Source organism: Myodes glareolus, chromosome 16 (assembly GCF_982192425.1).
Source record: "Myodes glareolus chromosome 16, mMyoGla1.1, whole genome shotgun sequence".
NCBI lineage: Eukaryota > Metazoa > Chordata > Mammalia > Rodentia > Cricetidae > Myodes > Myodes glareolus.
In genome coordinates, this window is record NC_142041.1 from 27,836,174 (window position 1) to 27,843,935 (window position 7,762).

The following is a 7,762-nucleotide window of genomic DNA, read 5'->3' on the forward strand; positions in this document are numbered from 1 at the left end:
TACAACCTCACCCAAATAACCAGACCCAAACAGACAAGATATGGTCACATGTCCTGATCTTCAAACAGCCTTCTTATTTTGTTTTTCAGAGAACTGGCCTCTCTAGTATTATTGCTACTCACACGACAATGTGGCCACCTTCGCCATATTGCTACCCATACAACAATGTGGGAGTCACGACAACGAGGGAGTCACTCTCGCCGTATGACTCCTAGCAAGCCCTAGTCTGTCAGCTCTGCTTTCCTTTATAAAACAAGGCAAATGAGAATCATCCCATCTCAGCTTAACGTGGGGAGTGGTGTCCCAATGAGGACTTTCATTCAGAAGGGAAAAAGCCCCTCAGGAAACCTTGTGGTCCCTCTCTCCATCCGGGGAGTTAGGACTCATCTCCCACCACCTACTTGTGCAGAGATCCCCTCCCCGTCCACATTTACTAAGTTCCCCCACGCAATCCACAAAAGCAAAGGTGAGACGAACAGGCGGACAGTGGAGAGGAACCTGTCACGTCCAGCCACAGCCCACAGCTTCTGAAGGAATCTGAGGGACTGTAGGTAGGTGGGAGTACCCAGCCTGTTCTCCCATCTGTATGTGGGGAGAACTTGTCAGCTTTCCTAATAAGGGCATCTCCCCTCAGGTGATAGAGGACACGAAGAGGACAAGTCAATACCTCCGGGATTTGGTTAGGAACAGGGGCTTCATCTTGAGGACAGAAAAGAAAACCAAATAGAACCTCAAGCAGAGTTTACCCTGCACCCAAACGGCCTCAAGGTCCCTTTCGGCACCAACCTTACTTCTCTCTGACGTGGAGGGCGGCCCTACCTAGCCTGTGTGTGACCTGTCATCACTGAGAAATGCCTGCTGGTACCAAGCCAGAAGTAGTTCAGGATCCTGAATTTACACTGTTGGAGAGATGATTACCATGACCCCTTCTAAGAAGAACTGGTGTGGGACAATTCTTTATTCTGTCAGTTACAAAGAACCCTTCAGAATCCCATAACAAGGTCATGTCCCACTTCACAGCAGCGGGAAAAGGCTATGGCACCTCAGGTACACTCAGCAGTCTTAGGAGAGAAAGAAAAGCGACCGAGATTTGCTCCAGGCGAGAGGTGCTAGGAACTGGGTATGCCTCAGCATGGCCTACAATCAAGGCCACCACCATCTGGAGGGTCCTGCTAAACCCACAAAGAACACAGCTCCGTGTTTTGTTTGCCTGAGTGGAGTTAGACTTTACCCAAAGCTGTACAAACTGCTTTCAAAAGTAATTGCTTTGGTCATGATTAAATTTGCTTTTTTATTATTATTATAGTGCACATCTCTACCCACCAGGCATATAAATCTACCTCGTTCATTTTACAAGCTGAGCGATACTCCATTAAGACTCTGCGCATCATTTATATGTCAACCTGTTCTTACTGGACAGCTGGGTTATTTCCAAAACCTTTCAAAAAGTCCATGAAAATCCATGCACCTATGACAAGGTGTATGTCTGTGAATATCCTAATAGCTTTTCTTTCCAGAGAAAACTTGCTGCATACATCTCTATGCACGTGTATGAATGTGCCAACGGGTAAAGAACCTGAAGCAGAATTGCTAGGCTAAAAGGAACAAATGATCTTCAAATTTTACATTCAAATTGCCCTCCAAAGATCTACCCATGAGGATAGGAGAATTATTGTTCTCGTGTGTGTGTGTGTGTGTGTGTGTGTGTGTGTGTGTGTGTGGTGTGGTGGAGGTGGTGATAGTAGTGGTGATGGTGGTGATGGTGATGGTGGTGGTGATGATGGTGGTAGTGGTGATGGTGACAATGGTGGTGATGTAGTTAGTGGTGGTGGTGATGGTGGTTGTGGTGATGATGGTGGTGGTGATGGTGATGATGGTGGTGATGGTGGAGGTGATGGTGATGATGGTGGTGATGGTGGAGGTGATGGTGATGGTGGTGGTGATGGTGGTTGTGGTGATGATGGTGGTGGTGATGGTGATGATGGTGGTGATGGTGGAGGTGATGGTGGTCGTTGTGGTGATGGTGGTCGTTGTGGTGGTAATGGTAGTGGTGGTGGTTATGTTGGTGACGGTGGTGATGGTGGTGGTGGTAATGTTGTTGTTGGTGGTGGTGGTATTCACATTCACGACCATTCTGCTTCTTTTTAGTTTTGAAGTTTTGCCAATTTTACTTTCCTTTTCCTTTTTTTTTTTTTTCTAAATAACCCAGGTTGGCCTCAAACTCATGATCCTTCCTCGTCACCCTCCTGACACCAAGCAGAAGTAGGACTTCCACAGAGAACATCATTAGTGAGGCTGAGAGTCTCTGTTTGCCACGCCTGTTCATATTCTGGGAACTTGCCCATTCACAGCCTCCGCTAGTTTGTAGGCTGAGCTATTTGTCATTTTTCCATTGATCAAGGAAGTTCTTTATATAATCCGTCTGGTTCATGCTGCAAGAAAATGTCCCCTGACTCTGTTACTTCTAAATGTGCTTCTCTTTGCTTATTTTGTTAATAACTTACTGAGATTTTCTTATTAACTTCCTAAGACTTTTTCTATCTTAAGGTTCTCTATCTTGGTCACAAGTCTTTTATTTATTTGTTTTCCACTTGGTTAATTTAGAAGAAATTTATACTCATGTAGACACATAAGGCTTTGCATGTAATAAACCTTTAGGTAAATCTCTAGGTGGCTGCTCCCCTTCTGAAATGAGACCTTCACTGATATCTTCCTCAGGACTGCCTAGCTATGACTCTGAAGTCCATCTGGAATTTATTTCGTGGTATGCCATAGGAATCTCATTCCTTTTTTTTCCAAAATAGCTGGTCAAATTTCCCAATATCTTTCATCAAATTAGTCATCCTTTCCTCCGGAGAGTGTAACCTCACTTGCTCAGACAGTTAGTTTTTATTTGGACTTAAAAGATGTAGCAAAGATTAAGATCTGCTATCTTGACTTTGTCTGCAGGGGTCTGAAGTGTTGTTTGCTTTGGATGGGAAGGGAGTGTGGCGTGGGGTAACATGGGGGAGGCAGCTATGTGGTCATGGAATTTGTTGTGGAAAAGGAAAGTTTGAGGAAGAGATTGCAAGAGAGAAATCTACTGAGTCATAAAAGGAACATGTTATCAACAAAAACAGCTTCAGAATGGCCAGAGGGCAGGAATCATAGAGAAGCCTTAAAATAGAAGATGATGCAAACAGAACCAGGCTCCCAGCTGAAAGGAAAAAGCCCACAGGCAGTCCACCCCCAGCTAGCCTACTGGCTGTCACAGAGCCTGCACAGAGTTCACGGTGGGATTGGCCAGCTAATTAGAGGGTAGAAGAAGCCACGGCTGCGCCATGGTTGTCGCTCTAATCCATTCTCTTAGAGCTCGGGAGATGGCTCAGTGGGTGAAGGGTTTGCCCTGCAATAATGAGGACCAGCATTTCATCCAGAGAAGCCATGAAAATAGCTAAGCAAGGTGGCAAGCACCTACAGTGTCAGTGCTGGGGAGGTAGAAACGGGAGGACCCTCCCCCATCTGGGCTCGCTGGCCAACCAGTCTAACTGAATGAGTAGCCACAGGTCCCAGGAGAGGCACTATTTCAAAAAATAATGCGGACGCTTTTGAGGGTTAGCCATTGCTATCAGAAATCCCTTCTCACTTAAATCTTGTGCACCGCTTAGCACACATACATACACACACATATAACATGAAAGTAAGTATTTTTTTAAAAAAAAATAATGCCTTTGCACATCATTAATGACCCATAGAAATTCACTTAATGATAGAAAAATAGTTCAACATGTGGTCAGGTCATTATTTAGTCAGTCATTTCAGTGTTTTTATTCAATTGTCAATGATTTGTGTGCAAGTGTGTCACACGAGTTTGTGTGTGTGTGTGTGTGTGTGTGTGTGTGTGTATCCAAGAAGTCAATACTGAGTATCTTCCTCATTCACGCTCCATCTTATTTTGGAGGACAGTCTCTCTCTGAACCTATAGCTCGCGGATTTGTGTAGCTTGGCTAATTGGATCTTCCCGACTCTGCCTCACCAGCACTGGGATTACAGGTATACGTGGCCACACCAAGTTTTTTTTTTTTTACATGGTTCTGGGAAATCAAAGCCAGGTTCTCATGCTTGCCAGGCAAGCACTTTAACAACTGAGTCATCTCCGGACTTCGGTTAATGATGTTTATAGAATAAACACCGCAATTAGAAATCCCTCCGCACTGAAATCTTATGTACTGCTTAGCACTCCAATAAGAAAGAAATTAGCAATCATCTTTGTTCAGGCTTTTTCTTCCGACTGTCAAATTTCCTCCCAGAATATCCCTGATCTTTTAAAGTAGCAATTTCAGTTCACTATGGTTCACTGTGCACAAGCCAGGGGTGGTTGTGCACGTCTGTCACAAGAGGGGGAAACAAAAGGATTGTGAGTTCAAGACCCGCTGTGGCTACCTAGTGAGACTCTATCTCAAATAAACAAGTAGCAGTTGATTGACAACTCCAACTGTAAATTCTACAGTACTTTCTCTGCAGTACTTAAGGCTCAGTCCTCTTAAAGGTGGAGCATTGAGAACTCATTTGAAACGCCCACGCCTCTAGATAGCTATTATCAGTGTTCTCACTTTACAGATGAGGGTGGAGCCGCCCGCCAAGAGGTTAAAACCTGGCAGAAGGTCACCTAGTAAGGGACTAAACCACATTTCAAAGCCCTGCGGTGCCATTCAGACGGACAGGAACAGGAACGCCAGCTGCCGAGCTCACAGAAGAGTATCGAGAAATCCCAGAAGAACGCTAGCACAGCGAATGAGAGCAGGTAGGAAGCAGATAGGATTGGAGGGGGCAGGGGCCCAAGGAGTCGGAATTGTTGCCATGAGATCCTAAACTGTACTTTTTCTTTTCTCCAGAAGTAGGTGAGAAGGACACCTGACAAAAGACACATGTTTTACAGTTAAGCCTACAACAACCCAGCTAAGGACAGCTAAGCTGGAGGCACGGAAGGGAGATGGCAGATGCCTCCAACTTCCTAAATCGGAAGAAATGAGAAGAGGAACGTTCAGAAGCTAACGTTTAAGACAGGCAAGATAAGGAGAACAGGGAAACTTCTACTTTTAGGGGGGTTCTGGCTAAGGCTCTCCCCGCTGGTCATGAAATGGCCCTTGGTCCGCCCACTGGACTGGGTTACGCAGGAGACAGGCTGGCTCTTTTGCCGTGTGCAGCAGCGCCACCTAGCAGAAGTGGGGTAAAATTGCATCATAACCACCAGGGCCTTCAAAAGACTGAAGGACCCACCAGACCAGCAGTTGCCTAAGGCTGACATGGCTGTGATAAAGAGTGTCTGCCCTTGCTGTGGGAAAGAGAAGTGAAGTTGACCTTCGCAGAGGGTTCCGCCAGGGGAACTGCTCCATCCATCTCATAAAGAGCCGCAATGGAGACAGACTGGCAGACGACGGCAGATGAGGGTACAGTCTCATCTCAGAGACGTCCCGAGGTAGGAGAAAGCCTAGGACTTTAAAGAGGGCGGAATTCTGGACTCGCAGTCTGTTTAAGGAGGGAAGTCACCCAGGCTTGAGTAAGGAAGGGACCTGTGTAGATTCACAGCCCAAATTGCGAGTGTCCACACAAGAACCCACGTCTCTCGAGAGTCACTGAGCCAGGGAAGAGCAAGGCAAGTCCTCAGCAACCAGCTCCCTGGAAACGGCCAGTTGGCCAGGCCCAGCCCTCTCCTGAGGCTGTGCGCTCAGAAGACTCCTGACCATCTCCACATCTCTACAGGACCCCCTGCCAATCTACCTGGCCTTCTGCGTCTCAGATTCCTTATCTATCACATGGGGATACTAACAATGGTAAATGCTCAGTCCAACACTGAGCTCACACTTAATGCTCAATAATTAGATATTAAAGATGACACTTTTAATACTGATGTTTTAATATGGTAATATTACTGGTGTGCTTCTCAAACTACTGTTAATAAATATGGTGGCCCCACTTCCTATTTTTTTTCCTTTTCTTTTTCTCGGTTACCTATAAGAAGATCACATGGAAAATTTAAGAAATGACTCCTACATTTTAAATTATGTGACATTCCGAGTAGCAGAATGACATCTCCTGCTCGTTCACTCTCTCCATCCCATTGGAGACGTGAATGGCTGCTGTGGTCAGTGCATCCACATGGGATTTGCTACTCTGAAAGGCCTTCTTGGTCATCTGATAGGTTTTGGCGGCCGTTGGTGGCTGTATCTGTGGTTCCAGCCCACTCTGGGAACCGAGAAGCGTACTGCCCATGAATGGAGTGGGACCTACTATTATATAGTTATTCATATTTATCAGTTCTTACTATTCCTCATTAAGGACTACAGACTTGCAAACATGATGGGTCTGTCTTCACAACTTGAAGGGTCATGCTACAAGTACTTGGAGGTGGTGAGCAGACAGACCCAGGAGGCTGCCCAATGGGTAAGAGCTGCCGGGAGCTTTCCGCTCAGTGCAAAGAATGTCCTCCTTCCAGGGGCCTGATGAGGAAGAGTCACCATAAGACCAGGTGGCCTGTCAAGGCTACCTCCTCCTACCTCGCACTGGGCAGGCAGTCATTAGTCCTCTGTACCACCCAGGGCTTTGAACCTCCAATTGGGCTCTGCTTTAAAGGGGAATATGATCTGATAGGTCATCTGGGAAGACAGCTGTCTATGTTTATAAATCTCAAAGCCGCGATCGGCACTCAAAAAGTCAGGATCCAAAACACATAACCTTGTTTGTCAGCGTAATTCATTAGATTGCATCTGGACATGTGAAGAAGAGGCTGAGATGCTCACATCAGCCTAAACACGGGTGACTGGGCCGGAAGAACAAAAGGCAGTGTAACACCAGTAATGCTGCCTAGAATCTTTCATTCCTAGAAGATTCAAAGGGCTGTCACAGACCTCACAGCACCATGGGACATACCGGTTCCATCTAATGAAACACATCAAATGGTCACTGTTAGATCAGAGAGATGGTCCAGCACGTGAACGCGCAGAGCACAAGCCTGGTGCCCTGAGTTCGCTCCCCAGAACACACAGCGAGGAGGAGAGAACTGGCCCCACAAAACTGTCATCTGGTCTCCACGTGTGCATCGTGGCACACACACACAATACAACACAGATACATGCACAAATGATAAATCTCACTGCTGAAAAGCACACGTGTACAATAAAATAGAAAGACTTAGAATAGAAGGACAAACCCAACAGTGACCCCAGGAAGCAGGAGGGGTAGGATACAATAGGATCATTAAGAATCTCACGTGAAACCCTGCAATCCGAGACTGAAAGGGTCTCAGCCAACAGCACAGGTGGGTGGGGGCAGGTAGCCCAAGAGAACTACAGAAGGAAGAGACTGTTCCACCAGGGCCTGATGGAAATCACAAGCCGTGGGCCCCAAAGGAACTGTCCCAAAGGAACAGTAGACAGTAAGCATGGAGAATTACTCCATTAGCAGATTCTGTTAAGCAGGTAAGAAAAGGTCTGGTCCCAACTTGATTAACTGGATTTAGGGGTGTTATTTGGTTTGGGCTTTTGTTTTTAGGGTGTTCATTTTATTTTGAGACACGGTCCCACTATATAACCTAAGCTGACCTGATACTCTTTCTTTGCTTGATTTTTCTGATTGTGGTTTCCATTTATTGACTGGTGTTTTGTTTTGCTGGGGTATTTGTTCACTTGGTATTGTTTTTTTTTTTTTAAACGGAATCTCCTGTAGCCCAGGAAGGCCTCTAACTTTCTATACAGCAGAGGAAGACCCGGCCCTCCTGCTTCAG

At 46.1% G+C, this 7,762-nt stretch overlaps 1 long non-coding RNA gene across 1 annotated transcript; it reads left to right on the top strand.

Moving 5' to 3' along the window:
• The first annotated feature begins 4,552 nt into the window (after positions 1-4,552).
• On the top strand, positions 4,553-5,962 carry LOC125391000 (uncharacterized). The gene is made up of 2 exons (XR_007228918.3): positions 4,553-4,783; positions 4,875-5,962. It is a non-coding gene; the product is annotated as an uncharacterized LOC125391000 (long non-coding RNA).
• Positions 5,963-7,762: the final 1,800 nt, after the last annotated feature.